Below are 18622 nucleotides of genomic sequence, written 5' to 3'. Positions count from 1 at the left end.
AGTTTTGATAGCCTAATAAAAAAACAGCATTTTTCAATTGTTTTAGACATGAAAATTATTACAATCATTTGCTGATCTACCCACAAGTTATCTAGAAATTTGTCAGAAGGTTACAGTCTGCCTTTTGCCCCCCCTTCAAGCAAAGCCTTCAGAGTGCTATGGGAAACACATTTAAATCTGTCCATTAAATTCATAATACGCAATGAATTATCACTGCCAGATTTCTTACGGCATCTCTATCTCGCCTGTTTTTTCCACCCCAAACAAGTATGGAAATAATCACAGTCATTTATAGGATCTAACTGACCTGACCCAACTTGAATAGTACCCACTGTACTATGCTGCCTCTCAAAGATCAGCACACTGGGCACAGAAATTATTTGAGAATGCCTGCTGACTAATTGTGGCCTTCCACAAACCAGCTCAAGGTTTGAGATCATTGCCTCTAGGTCAGAATGAGGTCATACTGGGGTGCAATTTTACTGCTAGTATTGTTCCCATGCCATAGTTTAGGAAGGAGACAGAGACGGGGAAGGAGAAGAAGGAGAAGGAGAAGGAGAAGGAGAAGGAGAAGGAGAAGGAGGAGAAGGAGAAGGAGAAGGAGGAGGAGGAGGAGGGGGGGGAGGGGGAGGATGATGATGATGATGATGATGATCATCATCATCATCAGTAACCAGGTCTGGCATTAGAAGGCACTCTAAAACTATAAGAGGCCAAATGTTAAATTTCACTGGTTTCTCTCTCTTGCTCTCCTGGTTGATGTTTAGGAGAAATTGGTGTTTTAACTGATCTCCTTTCTCCCTGGCCTAAATGAGTAATACCCCGTTCTGGGGGGCGGGGGGCTGTGGATATGCATTTCAGGGAAAGGTAGGGAACATGGCGGTTAATGGAGGAAGAAAAGAGTCATAATGCTGAGCAAAGGCACAGGAGGAAAAAAAAAATCACCTAACTCAGTTCAGTTTGAATAATCCTCTAATTAAAGCCACCACAAACGGGTGTAGACAAACCTCTGATGCAGCTTTAACCTGTTTCCTGCCAAGACACATGGATTGCCAAAAAAACCACAAAAAAACCACACCTGCCTGCCTCAAGGCAACCTGTGTGTGTGCGCGTAACGGATCTCCTCACTTATTTTGTTCTTTCGGTTGTAAAGAAACAAAAGTTTATTTAATTATTACTTTAAAAAAGTATGTAATTAATTAATTTCTATAGTAATGGATTGCGTTTGATAAAGTTTCAATCCATCGCTACAGAAATTAATTAATTAAATGAAAAATCGCAGGTAGCACTTAAACAGAGACCAGGTGGCCATCTGCCAAGGACGCAGTAGTAGTGGATTCCTGCCCGAGATGGAGGGTTAGATTAGATGATCTTCGAGGTCCCTTTCAACACTTCCAGTCTTCGCTTTACAAGCTTCGGGGTTTTACTCAGTCTGGAAGAGGGCAATTCCAGATTCAACCTCATGGCTGATGGCTTTGGACTAGGGGCCACCTCTCAGCCTCATTTACCCTACTGAATAGCTGTGGGAAGGACTCAACTTTCTTACAAGAAAGGAAGGATGAGGATCAACCCAGCAGGGCAACCAACAAAAGAATGCCATTTTAATCCTCACCCAGGAAGGCGGGGAGAGGGGACTGCTGCTCTTGATCTGCACACCGTGAATTCCAAAACGGAAAAACGTCAATTCTCCTTCAGACTCTGCCCAAGGAGCAGCCGTTTGTGTGTTGTATGTGATCTAAATTATAATATGAACTATCCACAGCACTCTTTAATGTTTTCTGCTTTTAATGGTTATTTTGCTGTAGTATATTGCATTCCTTCTTTGCAACATGGCTTAGTCTGATCCACTGTACATCTTACTTCTGGCTTCCAAGGTTTTCACACAGAAGACCAGAAGGTTGGAAGGAATAAGAGGAAGGTGAATGCACGTGATTTTGCATTCACAGTGTTGTTAATGGCCTATTTTTAGATATTCCCTCCTGCTTCTTTACCAGGGTGAAGTAATATTGGTAGCAACTATGATAATAATGTGCCATCAAATTGGTGTTGACTTCTAGCCACCACCTAGACAGATTTTCTCCATGACGATCTGTTCCTAACCTGGTCCTTCAGGTCTACCAATGGTGCACCCATCTCCACTGTAGCTGAGTCTATCTACCTTGCTGCTGGTCATACTCTTCTCCTTCCTTTCCCAGCATTACAACCTTCTCCAGAGAGCTGGATCTTTGCATAATGCATCCAAAGTAGGATAATTTGAGCCTGGTCATTTGTCCCTTGAGTGAGAACTCTGGGTTGATTTGTTTGATGATCCATTTGTTTGTTTTCTTGGCTATGGTATTCTCAGGAGTCTTCTCTAACACCGAGGTTCACAAGCATCAATGCTTTTTCTATTTTGCTTTTTCAAAGTCCAACTTTTGCTTGCACTTCCCCTGACAGACTCGGAACATAATCTGGGGGTCTTTCTGGACTCATGACTCCCGCTCGAAGAGCAGGTGAGAGTCATGGCTAGGAGGGCCTTTGCACAGCTTTAAGTTGTGCACCAGTTGCACCCACTCTTGGATCAGGAGGTTCTACCCTTAGTCACTCATGTCCTGGTCACCTTTTGTATGGATTACTGTAATGTGCTTTACATTGGGCTGCCCTTGAAGAATATTCGTAAGCTTCAGCTGATGCAAAATGCAACACAGCAGGCAGTTATATGTGCACTTAGATCTGTGCATGTTACACCTCTGCTCCACAGGCTGCATTGATTACCAATTTGCTTCCGGGTTCAATTCAAAGTGCTAGTGATAACCTATAAAGCTCTACATGGCATGGGGCTGCGTTATTTGAGGGACCACCTCTACCCGGTGATACCTACCTGTCCTATCAAGTCTGGCAGAAGAGGCTTGTTGCAGGTTTCATCTACTAGAGAGGTTCATCTGATGGGATCCAGGAAGAGGGCTTTTTCTGCTGCTGTACCCCTCCCCAATGGAGCATCATTCCCCCGGAGGTCAGGCTGGCCCTGACCTTGATGGCCTTCTGGAAGGATCTGAAGACCTGGCTCTGCCATCTGGCCTGGGGATCCAAGAGTGGTGTGGAGCCCATACAATGGTTGTACTGTTCATGAATTACTATGCTCTCCTGGTGATTGCACTTTATGGTTTTAATTGTTTTTAATTGTTTTAATGTTTAATGTTTGTATGGTTGTTTTATTCTCTGTTTTTTGGTATTGTTTATGTTTTAATTGTAACCTGCTCCACGTCACAAATGTGAGATGAGTGGCTATGTAAATCAAATAAATAAATAAATAAATAAATAAATAAATAAATAAAGCAGCCACGGCTTTTTTTCAGGCAAAAGATGCTGCTTTAAAAGACATAGCTGCTTTAATGAACAGCAGAGAGATACAGTCCTTGTGCAAGGTCTGAAGGGCTCTTCCTTCAAAGTGTGGATATTCCTATTAACGAAGTCCAACCCTGTTTAACTTCTCAAGGATAACCAAGATTGGCTAGCTATGGATTTCTGATGATCATTCCAGATTATTCTTTTCTCTTTTCTACGCTTTGCTTGGGCGGCCATACTTCTTATCTGAAACCATGCTACACCTAGTATTTTTTAATTTTCTACAAAGGCCCAAGTAGGGCCCAGAGGCATTCTTATAAATAAAGAGATGTTACTGGAGCTTTATTTTGCAGCATTGTTTAAGGGTCAGGTAGGAAGGATTTCCCAGGCACGTTGTTGCAAAAAGAGCTAAATTGATATAGTAAATAGCCACGTGCTTAGCTGTCTTTGGACAAGAAAGAATGGCTCCCAAGTGAACAGCATGACATAGAAACTTTACAGAGTATTAGGAAGCAACCTTGGCTTGTGGTGAGTAACTGTACACTTGCTTTCTGATAAACTGGCCACCTCTGCTTGGTCGCCTCACCTTGGAGCATCTGGGCTATGCAATATCTTTCCAATGCTGAGCATTCCACCCTTTCCATAGATCTCAAAGCTAGCCTTCTCTATTTTAAATTCAAGTGTGTGAATCATTCAATTCGAAATGTTTTAATCAACAGTTTTTGCATCTCACCTGAAGGTGGACTTCAGATAGGCAATAATAATTCTCAGGTCTCTGGACTATAATGTCTCTCTTTCAGAGGGAAGGAAATCCAACTCCTTCAGTTTATGCAAAGATTTGCTGGCTTTGTATTAAACTGCCTCCTTGCCTCCAACAGCCCCCATCAGTTGAGGTGGCTGATCAAGTGCCAAACTGCCTCTTATGACTGGCAGCAACTCTCCCAAGCTTTCCTGGAGATTGAACCTGGAACTGTTAACATGCAAAGCAATGCCTACACATTGAACTCTGCCTCTTTCTTTTCAGTCATTTATTTTTTCTTTTAATTGCTCACGTGCATCTGTTTCTGAGGCATCAGCGGTCCTGGGATCTCTTCAAAACTAAGCCTCTAGGAGTGGTTCCCACACAACTCTTCAGCAGTTCCTATTACATGTTGCTTATTTTGTATATTCCCTTGCCTTGGAAGCTCTCCAAACTCTGAGGATTTCTCTTCAAAAAGGGAAACAATTCAGGGAAGAGACGTCTACAGGGAGGTTGTACATTTGGTTGGGATACAAGGTTGATTGATAGTTAATGTTAACCAGTGTTTCCCAATGTTGCCCATTTCCAGGTGTGTGGACTTCAAATCCCAGAATTCCATGGCCATTGATAAGAATTCTGGGAATCAAAGTCCATGCACATGGAAGTTGCCAAGGTTGGAAACACTGGTGTTGATTCTTACAGTTGCAAAGTCATTAGTGTCTCAGGAACCTCAGTCAGCATGGTCAACAGTGAAGGTGCTGATAAGTGTAATGTGCAACATCTGATGACCTACAGGTTCCCCACTGTGTGGGGGGTAAAAAGCTGATGATCCACAAACTTGGCATAATTGTGATATTGACCTTCATACATTCCATGGAGCCATCATATATTCTGTTTGGTCTTGGCATATTCCTTAGCCAAATGTAGTTTATTCCATAAACTATAGCTAAGCAAACCATGCTTTAGCTTGATCCATCAGACAGTTCAATTAGAGATTAAAATGAAACATGCTGGTTGTATTCACACAGCATACAAACCTGGATTGGGTCAAATCCTCTCGTGGTGTTTGCACAACATGCTAACTTTGATGAGGCTTTTTATAGCTTGATATGCTTGTGAACCCAACCCATTTTAATTTCAATTCAGTTTCAATTTATATGGCCGCCCATCTCAAATTCATGACTCAATTTGATCAGGTTATGGTTTAGGCCACTTTGCGAACACACAAACTCAAAAGCACTTTTAATTCACTGATGTCTCACAAACAGGTGAGTGGGAGCAATTAAAAGATAATGGCATCATTTTTTAAAAAACTGGAGGTTGAGAGAGCTTGATCAGAAATAGTCTTTCTGCAACTGAACTGTGAGTTTAGTATGCCCAGGTCTGTGCATCTCCTGCTGCTTAAAAGAAAAAAAAAATCAGTGCAAAGCAGAATCTACTTGCTGTGCTCAGTCTGAACTGCTCTGCATCAATTCTTACTCAAAATAATAGGAGGAACATTCACAACATAAAATCCCAAAGCTTGTTGAAACAGATCAGTAAATCCAGTGTCTCCCCGTTATCAAAGGCCTTGGTGAGATTTTCACTACTATCTCTTTTAGAACAGTCTCCAGCCAACTTCAAGGACACTGTTCTAATCAAAGGTTAGGATCTCTGGCAGATTCTCCAGAACTACAGAAAGCACCATCAGACCTTTTGTCTGATAAAAACTCCTCATGGTGCTGGAAGATCAGAATGGAGAGGCCCTAACTAGAATTGGCCAAAAAAACCCAGCTTCCCATGACCATCCATCAGAGGAACTACAGTAAACCATGGCAGAAGGTCCCTGCATTAGAGAGTGGCTTAATCCATGTGTAAAGCAATGCTTTCAAAGCACCTGTCAACAGGATTCTTAAACATTTTCAAGATGGAGACAACCTAATTTTCCAATCCTAAAGAAAACAATGACAGGGGAACTAGACTCTTTAGTAAGCAAAGCACACACTGCTCTGTTCGGCAACTGCCGGACGGGTTCCTCTTTTCTGCAAACAACAAAACTGGGAACACTCAGCTAGCTTTCCATAAAAGCAGGTTCCTGCAAAGTATTTTGACTAGGGCAATCTGGGAGCTAATGCATTCAGAAGTGGACTCTTTTTTCCATTATTCTGGAGAGCAAAGACACCAACAACTGCATTTCTGTTCAACCTAAACGTTTGCAAGAGGAGCTGTTCTGGCAGCTTCAAAGTCAGCTATAAAAGCCCAGTGCACAGGTTCAGGACCCAACGCAACAAAGGTATAGACCAGTGTTTCTCAACCGTGGCAACTTTAAGATACATGGACGGCAACTCCCAGAATTCCCCAGCCAGCATGGCTGGCTGGGAAATTCTGGGAGTTGAAGTCCACATAAAGTTGTCAAGGTTGAGAAACACTGGTATAGACTGAAGGGCTTCAACTTTGCCAAGTTTGTAAACGAGGAGGTGGGAAGAATGAGAAAAGCCACAGGCAATCAGGATGCCATGTTAACATTCCTCAACACTTATCTGTATTCAATGGATGAACAGAAAGGAATTATTGGGCAGAAAGCAGGTTGGAAGCCTAGTTCTCATAAAGACAGGATAACTCTCAGCCTTAACTGCAGAGCATCAGGTCCAGGATGGAATGTTTCTCTTCACAAAATACTTCTCTGCATACCGAAAGCTACTTCATCAGGGAGTTGTGCTCCAGCCTTTGCTGATATGAATTCATAAGAAAAAACATGGTGAACTGGAGTAATTCAGGAACCTACAGGACCATGCTGTGCTATGTTAGGCCTCCATCTCAACCAGTCAAACCTGTAACTTGCACAGGAATCGTTTTGCAACCTTAGGAAGCAGGCTTTAAGTCAGATCTTTCAGCTCTCTGGCCAAGGGTCATCTGATCAGCCTTCCCCACCCAGATGCCTCCCAGCCAAGATGGAGGATAGTTGTAGTCCAAACATGCTTGGAGTGGGTCAGACTGAAGAAGGTGGAGGCTCACTGATTTCCATTAGTTTTCAGTAACCCCCCTGGAAAATGTCAGAGGTTGATATCAGTTATAATCCTACCCTCTCTGCTTTGACCTGTAGGTTGGAAGTCCAGGCAATGGATGAGAATGAATATAGCCTGTGTCTCTCCCTTTTATTTTTAATGGTTTGCAGAAAAAAAAGTGCAAGGGCCATGTATCCAGGTGACAAGACAAGAGACTGTACTGTATTTTGGATATGAAAACACAGGTCAAGAAATGTCACAAGTATAGGTAGCTGGGAATGAGTGCAGTCTGCAGCACTGCTCCGTGGCCAAGATGAATGCTAATTATTAGATGAATACTGATTGTTTGTTTGTTAGATTTCTATCCTGCCTTTCCTTCTTCAGGCCTGAACATATGCTGAATAATACTCAAGTCAGTGTTCTGTTTAAGAAGCAGCTTAATTAGCTGCTTTCATGAAGAATCAGTTTGGTACTGAGGGCCAATGTCAAAACAAGGGTGAAGAACTACAGCAGCTTTTGTTTTCAGTTCAATCAATTATAGTGGATGGATTCATCCTGGTCTTCTTGAGTGCCCGTTTGAATCAAAATGCTCCTCTAATAACAGAATTATAAACCTGAAGAGTTCTTTACAGGCCAACCAGTTGAGTGACAGGCAACTGGGGGGGGGGTTAAATTGGCACTTGGGGAATTTTCAGAGCATTATTTTGAGTGCTGTCATAAGATGGCCCCTGTCTATTCAAAAAATAGACATTGGCCAGTCTCAAAATGCATGTTTATCAGAAGCAAATTAGTGAGGCTATTTCCCACATCCAAGTATTCCCTAACTTCACTTTTTTGTGGAGGGCCAGACCTAGCTCCCTAGGGAAAGCTCTAATGTTGGGAAAGGTGGAAGGAAAGAGAAGAAGAGGACGACCAGCAGCAAGAGGTATGGATTCAGTTACAGAGGCGATGGGTGCAATCTTTTTTTTAAAGGTGTCATAATATCAATATTTTGGAAAAGACTCCAAGAATACTGTGGACAGCCAAGAAAGCAAACCAGTGGCTCATCGAATAAATCAACCTAGATTTCTCACTTGAGGCACAAATGACCAGGCTCAAATTACCCTAGTTCAGACACATTATGCGAAGACCCAACTCTCTGGAAAAGGCTCTAATGCTGGGAAAGGTGGAAGGAAAGAAAAGAGGATGACCAGTAGCAAGGTGGATGGACTCAGTTACAGAGGTGATGGGGGCACCGTTGGAAGAACTGAAGGACCAGCTTGAGGACAGATCACCCTGGAGAAAATCTATCCAAGTGATCACTAAGAGTTGACACTGACTTGATGACACATACCATATATACTCGCAGACAAGCTGAGAATTTTAGATGCCAAAATACACCCAAAATATTGGGTTCAGCTTATTCACGAGTATTTGTGATAGGTTTTTCCCTCAACTTTTAAAAAGTACCCATATATTCTGTATATACTCGTGGATAAGCCATGATAATCTGTGGAAAAGCAGACCCTTGAATTTTTAACCAAAATACCATGAAAAATGTGCCACCCACTGTAATGGTATGTGGGAATGACCTTGGGAATTGGGGTGGGGGGACAGAGATGCTGCCTAGGGTATCAGATAAGGGCAGGGGAGCCCGCAGCTGCATAACGGACAGAGAAAGAAACTCAGAAAAGACCCTCCCTAATTTATCAGGCTGTAAAAGAAATGGTGGGAGTTTTATACTTTCAGACTTGCAAGATTTGTTAATGTAGCCTTACAATAAGGTAGAATTCATTCATCTAGTCACATTCCCTGTCTGGTCTATCTGGGAAGGCTGACACCCATGGATAAGCCAATTGTGAAAATTAAAACATACGGAAATTTCAAGGGTCAGCTTATCTGTGGGTGCCAAGTTTGAGAAACACTGAGCTAGAGTTACCATATCTGGTCTGCCAAACTCCAGAGAACTGCTAGATGGCAGCACAGTTTTCTGTATCTCTTTGCTGCCATCTAGTATTCAGCTGGATTTTGTAGCCCAAATATAGTAGCTCTATTTAAAATCTTTACATAAGATTTCTTTTGGTTCTTTGGAGCTGGAGAACAGAGAGCCCTGCAAATAAATCCAGCACTCATATAAGTAGGTAAAAAAAATTGTTGCGCTAAGCCAAATCTCTTGGTTTTTTGGGGTCTTCCTGTGCCTTTCTTCCTTTTTTAAAACAATGTAACGTAACTATCTTCTGGTAATAATCTGAGAGCCAGTTTGGTGAAGCAGGGAAGATGCTGGATTAGAAACCAGGAGACCATGAATTCTAGTCCTCCCTGAGGCCCTCATGCTGGCTGGGAAATTCTGGGAGTTGAAGTCCACACATCTTAAAGTTGCCAAGTTTGAGAAACACTGGTTTAGCTTAAGCATACCCATAGAGACTCACAACTTTCAAGAAGCATTGAAAGTAGTAGATAAAATTGATATTTTTACATGATCTTTTGGAGTAGCAATTTGAATGTCCTCTTTTTCCAAGATAGTGGCAAGATGTTGTAAAAACAACGAAACTTGGTCCTTAAAATGCAGTACCTGTAACTGAAAATGTTCCTTGTTTATTGAGTATTGACTGAATACAATCACGGTTTTGATCACAAGCTAAGGAGGATGCTTCACTTGAGAAAAAAAAATCCATTGCTCTATTTATCTGAAGATTCCCCCTTTCTAAAAATGCACTTATTACTTATTAAATATATGAACATAACATTAATCAAACCAGGCAGATTCCAGACTGTAATTTGTGTCCAGTAATTCTTCCTACAAACTACGTAAGAACTCATTATACAGGTAGATTTTGGGTGTGCTACAATTACTATTTTAACAGCTTATAACCTTAATTGTTTTCAAGCAAAGCTTTGCTTTAGTTGTACATTTTATTGAACTATGTTCTTATCAAACATCTCAGTTTGGAGAAAAAAAATCCTTATGTACCTTTTATGCAGCATGTAAACTTAATATGTTGTAAAATACATATTTAGTGGACAACATATATATTTATTTAGTTTATCAAATGTCTCAAGGGTGCCAGTTCAAGCACCGAAGTTCTTTAGGACATGGATGATGTAGATTTACTGGAAAACTTTTCAAAAACTTCCAATAAGGAATCTTGAGAAATACAGCTTTGGGAGAACATGAAACATTTCTTCCTATTATTGAATTTCATGTGGAGCACATGACCTACCAACAACCTCTCCAAAAGGAGAGGGAAATCTAGGGAATTTTAGAACTGGGGTTTTGCTGGTGAGTTCTCACCCCACCCTAAACGCTTAACCTAAATAGTTGCAACAGCAGAGTTTCTTTCTTAACCAACGAACCCAATGAGGGGGAAAACGGACTGGAATATTTAAAAAATGCCAATCACTGAATAGATTTTGCCAGAAAATCCACCAATGAGACTTAATTAGCATCCCGAGGCTGTTTAAATAATTAATGGGTATATTCCCTGCATTTTAATAGAAGCTGTGCATTTAACATTTCCTGCCTTCTCAGCTCAGCTCAATCCTCAGCCGTTCAAAGCAGAAAAACCAGTTACGGGTCACCCCAACTGATTGACAGCCATAACTGGGGTGGAGTGGGGTGGGTTGAAGGAGAAAGCAATCTAGTTGTGGATCTCTTTTCTGGGCGTTTTTCCAAAACAGCCATTGTACGTGCAGCATGATAAATTAATTTTGCCTCAGGAAAAGCACGTTATACAGTTCATATTAAGTCATTCAAATGTATGTGGGGTGTACCTGTATCAAAATATGGACAGTCCCCTGTCCGCTCTATCCCCAGTAGGTGTGAAAACCATCTACTATTCATAGCTTTTCAGAGGACTTGAGATAACTAATGTATTGAAACCATTGGTGGATTTTAAAGATTCTGAGTCCCTGGGTTAAGAACATCTGACTTATGGACAACTTGTACTTACGAATGGACTGCCATAAAGCCTATTACATTGAAAATTTGAGTTAAATACAATGGTTCGTAAGAACGAATGCACGCGCTACTTCGTGATGCTCATGAAAACATTGCGTGGCTTCAGTGGTTCGACAGCTGAGGGAAGGAGAACGCTGTCTGCCATTTTAAGCCGGATCCTTTTTCTCTTATTTACCTTTATAACTAGGGCTCCAAAGTGTAAATCCAATGCAAGTGCTAGTGATGCATCAAAGAAAAGGAAAATGATCACGATTGAAAATAGAGTAGAAATAATAAAGTGATCAGAGTAGCAGACGATAGCATTTGAGGAAGAAGACTGGGACCTAAAAACTCCAGAACTGAACATGTTTTTGATGAAAGAGTTAGCTGAAGCCTTTCAGCTCACTGAAGCAGCGATGGTAAAGTTAAGAGGAGCAAGATCTTAATACAGAGAGGTTCACCAAAATTTACCATACAGTTACCAAGGGCCTCAGTTGCTACAAGGCCATTTATGATGAGAAAAAAAAGAGCTCTGTACAAACAGAGATAAAATATGCTAAATATATCCTACATACCAAGACAAACATTTGACTAATGCTAAATAAGAACCATATGCACCTGTTCTGACTTACCTACAAATTCAAGTTAAAGACAGACTTAGGAACAGATCTCGTTCATAACCTGGGGACTGCCTGTAATTATGAGGCACATCAGGGGATTAACACCCTGAACAATTGCAATGAAGTGTTGCTTCATAGGCCCTGCCTGTAAATCAGGATAATCTAAATGTGCTGTGCTCCAAATATCATTAGCATGGAAAATATGGTAGTGAAAATCCCAATCTGGCCTTCTGAGGCAGCGCCCAAGTGTGCAACTTTCTCGCAAGAAGAGAGAATTCAGACCTTTTCCTGTCAGTCTCTACAAATACTTAAGGCTCTGAGCCCATTTCAGATCACCCTAAGTTAGTGTTTCTCAACCCTGGCAACTTTATGATGTATGGACTTCAGTGCCCAGAATTCCCCAGCTACCATGGCTGGCTAGGGAATTCTGGGAATTGAAGTCCACACATTTTAAAGTTGCCAAGGTTGAGAAACACTGCGGCCTAAGTCATACAGCAGAGAGAGCCAGGATTTTTCAGTTGATGGGCTTCTTCTGAATTCAGAGAAGTCGTCGTGGGCACTCTCACAAAATGGCTGCTACGGTCTGTTCACAAAGGGCTGCCCCGGAGGGCTAATCAGTAGAGCTGTGTGAAGATTCATTCTGAAAGTGACACACTACCACCCAAGCAATTCAATGCATCCAACTGGGTACCTTTTGAACTGATTTAAAAATGTGGTGGGCTTTTGCACTAGTACCTCTTATCAAATCATTGCACTGATTCGGTGAGTCAAGCGGCACATTTGATCTGAACTTCAGTTCTCTGCATTGAACTGAAAATTCAAATTGGAGCTTTTGCTTGGATTTAATTGGGGACAAGGACCCCAACTAAAGGTGAGGTGGGGGGGTCCGCAGACCTGCTGGGATCTCCAGTGCCCATGGTGGAAATCCCAGGCATAAAAACTTGATTAGGGGCACAGTGCCCATTCTTTTTTCTCCCCAAGTATCTCTTCCAGTCAGCAAACTGCCTGTCCTGGAGCATTTCGATGCAAGATGCAGGCTACTGAAGGCCAGAACCATAAAGTTAAACAAACCATGGCTGTGTTCTCTGGACACACAGCTTGTATCTGGATGATACCTTTAATTCTAAGACAGATCACAGATGGTGCTGAGACCCGAACAAAATGCATCTTTTATGGTCGTACTTGGGGAAGGGGAAAAGGTTTGTTCAGTTTAGCATTTTATTTGTTTTATTACATTTAGAGGCCACCCGACTCCAAATGACTCTGGACGGCTTACGCTCCAAACAGTAAAGAATAAAATGGGGGGGGGGGGGAATCATGCACATACCAAAAAAACAAAACAACCCCCCCCACAAAAATCTCAAAACATAACACACCAAAGAAGCAGGTTGCATTGACCCAGCCATTATGGTGAACAAATCATGGTTTATGGCTTTAGTACTGTGCAAATTCAGCCCCTGGAGTTTTTTCAACAAGCCCTTGCTGAATATGGTGGGCAAACCTAGCCTAAATAAACTGCAGACATCTGTTTCATTAACCATGCCAAGGAGCAAAACGATCCAGAGTCTATAAGTAGCTGCAGTCATTCAAAACCAGTGTCAGGTTTGGCTGGCCTGAGCGGCAAACGAAACTTGTGTTAAATTTGCCAGACATTTTTCCCAGTGATTTCCCTGTTTTTAGTTGATATTGTACTGGCACAGGATTCTGTTTACCCTCTTGAACTATTTGGGGTGGGGGAGGTTGAAAGCCAGTGTATAAACCAGTGTTTGTCAACCTTGGGAACTTTAAGATGTGTGGATTTCAACTCCCAGAATTCCCCAGCCAGCTAAGCTAAGCTGGCTGGGGAATTCTGGGTGTTGAAGTCCACACATCTTAAAGTTCCCAAGGTTGACAAACTCTGATATAAACATTAGTAGCATTCATCTCCCCCCGCCTTCAGGGTTGAATGTGAGCACCCTCAAATTATTTTAGGGGTGTCTGAGTGGAACAGCCAATTCCCCCAACCACATGGCCTTTGATCAAATGTGAAAGCCCAAACAGCTAATTTTTAGAACAATACAGGATCTCAAGCTTCTCTATCACTCTTAGCCATCCAGTTGTGGATCTATTCAGACCATCAATTTGCGGCTCTTCCTCTTTGAATTCTCAGTGGAAACTACCAACTGCATTCCAGCTGGACATTTGAAGATCCATGTATCCTGAAAAATACCCAACGTCTCCCCCACTCTTTCCTCCCCTGCCTTTTGGCAGACGGGCCAAAGGCTGTCTTTTTTATTCATCTGCAAGAGTTCAAACGCTGCAAGGACAAGGATCGGGAGAAACGAATCGAGGCGACTTCACGAACGGAGCTCCACTTTGGAAACCCCAGACAAGGTTTCCACACGTACACTGCCACACACTCCAAACTACATTGCTTTTGTGTGGGCTGCTGTGAACAAGGGTGCGCTTTTACCCCACCAAACCAATTCCTTGAAGTGAAAGAAGCACCTGCTCATCTGTGATGCAAGGGCAGAGGAAACACCCCAGAGATGTAGTTTACCAGGATCCTATTATGCTGACATCAACTTGTTAGTGCCTTACAATATATACTGTGCATATAAATATAAAGAGATGATGGAGAGATTGGTGTTTTTTTTTTCCTGCTCCAAACAGGGGTTGACAACCTGCAGCTTTGAGTCTCTTTCCTGCACACCTCAAAATCCCTTCTAATGCTGACAGCTGAAAACCAGCAAGGGGGTTTCCTGCCACTCTAAAACAGGAAGCACATGAAAACAGTGTAACCTGTAAAATGCATAGTTTACATTTTAAACACACACATAAAAAGAACAAAATTTTCCCTATGTGGCCTTACCCATGTTAACCCTTAGCCCCTCCACATGTTGCCCACTCTGGTTAAGAAAAGAGGCAGCCGATACAAGGAAAAAATTAATTTACCTTTCTAGGGTACCCAGTTACTGGAGGTTTTCAGGATGAAGGTACGGGGAGTCCTCAACTTATGATCATTCATCTAACAACCATTTGAAGTTACGACGGCACTGAAAAAGTGACTTACGACCAGTCCTTGCACTTACAACCATCACAGTACCCCTGCAGTCATATGATCAAAATCTGGGCACTTAGCAACCATTGCACATTTATGACAGTTGCAGTGTCCCGGGGTCATGTGATCACCATTTGCGACCTTCCTAGGGGGCTTCCAACAAGCAGTCATTGGGGGAAGCCAGATTCACTTAACAGCAGCAGCAAAAAAAGGTTGTAAAATTGGGCGTGACTCACTTAACAACCACATCGCTTAGCAACGGAAATTCCAGTCCCAATTGTGATGGTAAGCTGGGGACTAGCTGTATTAGATTTGGGGAAATGAAATAGCTCAGTCAGGGTGAGTCTAAGGCATATGCAAACAGTGTTGCAGGGGGGAGCGATTATGGCTGGGATCATCTTCCCTTTCCTTCACTTGTATAGAATTGCACAGCATACCTAGGAATATTTGCACATTTTACTTATAAAATCTTCATCTGCTTTCTATCATTAAAAGGAAATCCTGAAATGGATTAGCAAGTATGTCTAATCTGCAAAGTTAATTCATGCTGCTTAAATCCCAAAAGGTCTTAAACCCCATCTGCTAGCATTTTTAAAATTAGAAAAACAGCATCAAGAGCACTTGAGGCAGCAGTTTAACATCAGACTATTTAAGAGCTCTGCTCAGACCCATAAAACGTTTAGAATTGTTTACAATACAGAGTCTTTGGGGTGGGTGGGGTGGGACCCTTAACACCCATTTTAATGTCTACAGAAAGGTGCAAGGATTTTATTTTAAGAGAAGAAATGAGGTAAAGCCTCTATGAGTGTTGGACTAGGATTGAAAAGACCTGGGTTCAAGTATCCGTGTACTTGCAAAGCTCACAGACCAGGCCTATCAACATAAACCAGATTAACCTACTTTCTAAGTTTGTTGTGAGGTTACAGCTAATGTAGGTCTGTAGGTACAAACATATGGCCTTTTAGGAAAGTGCACCTGAAAACGTTAGAATGGTACTACTGCACAATTTCATATCCCGCCCCCTCCCCAATATATATATAGCAACCGCAGGGGAACCCAATGCCTATTTGCCTAATTACAAAATCTCTGCAAGCTACAGATCAGAGCCAGAAAGGGCCCTACGGGTCGAAGAGCACTTCGAAAGGCAGCCTGTTGGCTCAACCCGTTTGTGGCACAGAGCCTGCTCCAGATAGATTACTCCTAAAGGAATGTGGAGAAAAAAGTTCCACCCTTTTGCTCCAGCAACTCAGCTGGAAGACACCCATCAAAGCTATTGATGACATTCCTGGAGCACCTACTTGAGACAACTCACCAAATGCCCCAGAAGCAGAGCCCGATCTTCTAGGCAGGCAAATGCTGACAAGCAAGCGTTGATGTACAAAGGCTGTGTTGTCTCCTGATCATCTCCAAGAGGCAACATGTCCCAACAGTCTCCGCTAAGGTAGCCAAAAACCCCTGGCAAAAGTTATTTTTTGGCTATTTTCCTTCAAGGCAGGCCTTGTTCTGAACAAGTCGAGACAGAAATAAATGCTTAGAGCTCCTTCTGTATCTCGCAGCTGGTTTTTGCCACCCCCAAACTATGCAAATGGCAGAGAGCTGGAAGAAAAATGCCAGCTCCATAAAAGGAATCATTTTTTAAAAATCTGCAAGGAGAGATGCCCCTCGTTTAATTTCTTCTAGACCCGTTCTACAGGAATAAAATGGGAAAATGGAGTGACCGTGAAGATCACTTTAAATTGGATTTCTGTGTGCAGTGATGGACCATGGGTCCTATTTCTGCTTTCATTATGTTTATTTTATTTATTTATATATCAAATTTGCCACCACCTATCTTGTTAAAAAGCAACTCTGGGCGGTTTACAGAGAAGATAAAATTATTTAAAAATACAATATAAAAGTAGTCTTAAATAAATAATAAATTCTGAGAATTGATGGTAATTGGCAAGTAAGTCAGGAAGTGTCATCAGGGCGCCAGCCACCGCCAGGATTGATTAAAACTCTTATTGTCCCACACGAGTTGGCAGAGCCAGGTCTTTAGTCCTTTCCGGAAAGCTGGGAGGGTAGGGGCCCGCCGCACCTCTGGGGGGAGAATATTCCAAAGGGTGGGGGCAACGGCAGAGAAGGGTCTCCTCCTAGGCCTCACCAGACTACATTCTCTCGCTGATGGGACCCGCAACATACCCTCTCTGCCTGACTGGGTGGGACAGGTTGATGTGATGGGGGTGAGACGGTCCCTCAGGTAGCCTGGACCCATGCCATGCAGGGCTTTAAAGGTAATAACCAACACCTTGAACTGGACCCGGAACCAAACTTGGACCCAATGCAGCTCCCGCAGTAAAGGTGTTATATGTGCCATCCTTGGGGCACCCAAGATTTTCCATGCGGCTGCATTTTGAACAGCTATAGCTTCTGGATACTCTTCAGGGTAGCCCCACGTAGAGTACATTGCGATAGTCTAACCGAGAGATGACCAGGGTGTGAGTGACTGACTGGAGAGCCTCCTAATCCAGGAAAAGGTGTAATTGGTGCACCACATGAAGTTGGGCAAAGGTCCTCCTGGCCACGACTGCCACCTGCTCCTCGAGCAGGAGTAGTGAGTCCAGGAGGACCCCCAGATTACTCACTGGGCCTGTCTGGGGCAGCACAACCCCATCCAAACCCAAAGATGGTAAATCCTCGGATACAAAGGGGCCTCCAATCCACAGCCACTCTATCCCACCAGGGTTCAGCTGAAGCCTGTTGCACCCTATCCAGACCCCCACAGCCTCCAGGCGCCCCGAGAGGGTGGTCACGGCATCACTCAAGTCACCCAGGATGGAGATGTTACCTTCCCTGGGCTTCTCCAGGGAAGTGGTGATGATGCTGCCAGGTGGGTGGGTGCAATTTTTAAGCCCTCTGAGGTGATTTAAAGAAGCAGAATGGATGCACTGTGCTGCATTAATGCTTAGATCGTGATTTTTATTATGTGCCATCAAGTTGACTCTTAGTGACTGCCATAGACAGAACGTCTCGAGAACCTAGTCCATCAGGTCTTCCAATGAAGTGCATCACTGCTGTAATTGAGTCCATCCACCTTGCTGCTGGTCGTCCTCGTCTTCTCTTTCCTTCTACCTTTCTCAGCATCAGAGCTTTCTCCACAGAGCCAGGTCTTGGCATAATGTGTCTGAAGTAGGATAATTTGAGCCTGGTCATTTGTCCCTTGAGTGAGAACTCTGGGTTGATTTGTTCAGTGATCCAGCAGTTTGTTTTCTTGGCTGTCCATGATATTCTCAGGAGTCTTCTCCAGCACCAAAGTTCAAAAGCCTCAATAATTCTTCTATTTTGCTTCTTCAAAGGCCAACTTCCACTTCCACAGAATGTCACAGGGAGCACCGTGGCTTGCCCAATTCTGATCTTTGCAGGTATAGACACATCACAGCATCTGAATATCTTTTCTAAGCCTTCATGGCTGTTCTACCAAGAGCTGGTCCACAGCGTATTTCTTGACTGCTGGTTCCTTTACTGTGGATCCTGACCTTTAAATTACCTAAAAAAAGAACATGAAAAACTGCAATGTGCCAAACTTTTTTTTCCCCCCGCTGCCAGATATTTGGCAAGGAGATCCTGGGGTGATCCAGTGGCTGTCAACTCAGGGGAGGGGCACTTGTGCTTCAAAAGCTGTGGGATGCCCAACCTTGACACAGTGCCATGCTTTATGCTGTATAAAATATACGTCTCTGTCCCAAGGAGCTTACAGTGTCAATTCATCACAGAAGAGGCAGAAGCAATATGGAGTTGGTTCCATAAGGTGTTACGTGCCCATGTTTGGAGCACATGCTCGAGTGCAGATGATCCCAAATTCAATCTCCAGTTACCGCACTGGAAGAAACCCAGGCCACACACTCCAAAATGTTGCTAATTGTCACAGCAGACAAAACTGGGGTTCAGCAATTTCAGGGGAAATTGGTTCCCTTTCTACCAGGTTTTACATTTGTACTACTTTCTGTATCCTAGTCCCCT

At 42.9% G+C, this 18622-nt stretch overlaps 1 protein-coding gene across 2 annotated transcripts in view; it reads right to left on the bottom strand.

The window, feature by feature from the left end:
• CLUH (CLUH binding protein of NUMT mRNA) overlaps window positions 1–18622 on the bottom strand; it is an 84101-nt gene that overhangs the window by 53155 nt on the left and 12324 nt on the right. The window lies entirely within an intron of this gene.

This window comes from Python bivittatus, unplaced genomic scaffold, assembly GCF_059951505.1.
Source record: "Python bivittatus isolate LINGU-HERP-01145 unplaced genomic scaffold, Pbiv_v1 ctg000690_np1212, whole genome shotgun sequence".
NCBI classification, from domain to species: domain Eukaryota; kingdom Metazoa; phylum Chordata; class Lepidosauria; order Squamata; family Pythonidae; genus Python; species Python bivittatus.
This window is presented reverse-complemented; position numbering and strand designations above follow the sequence as displayed.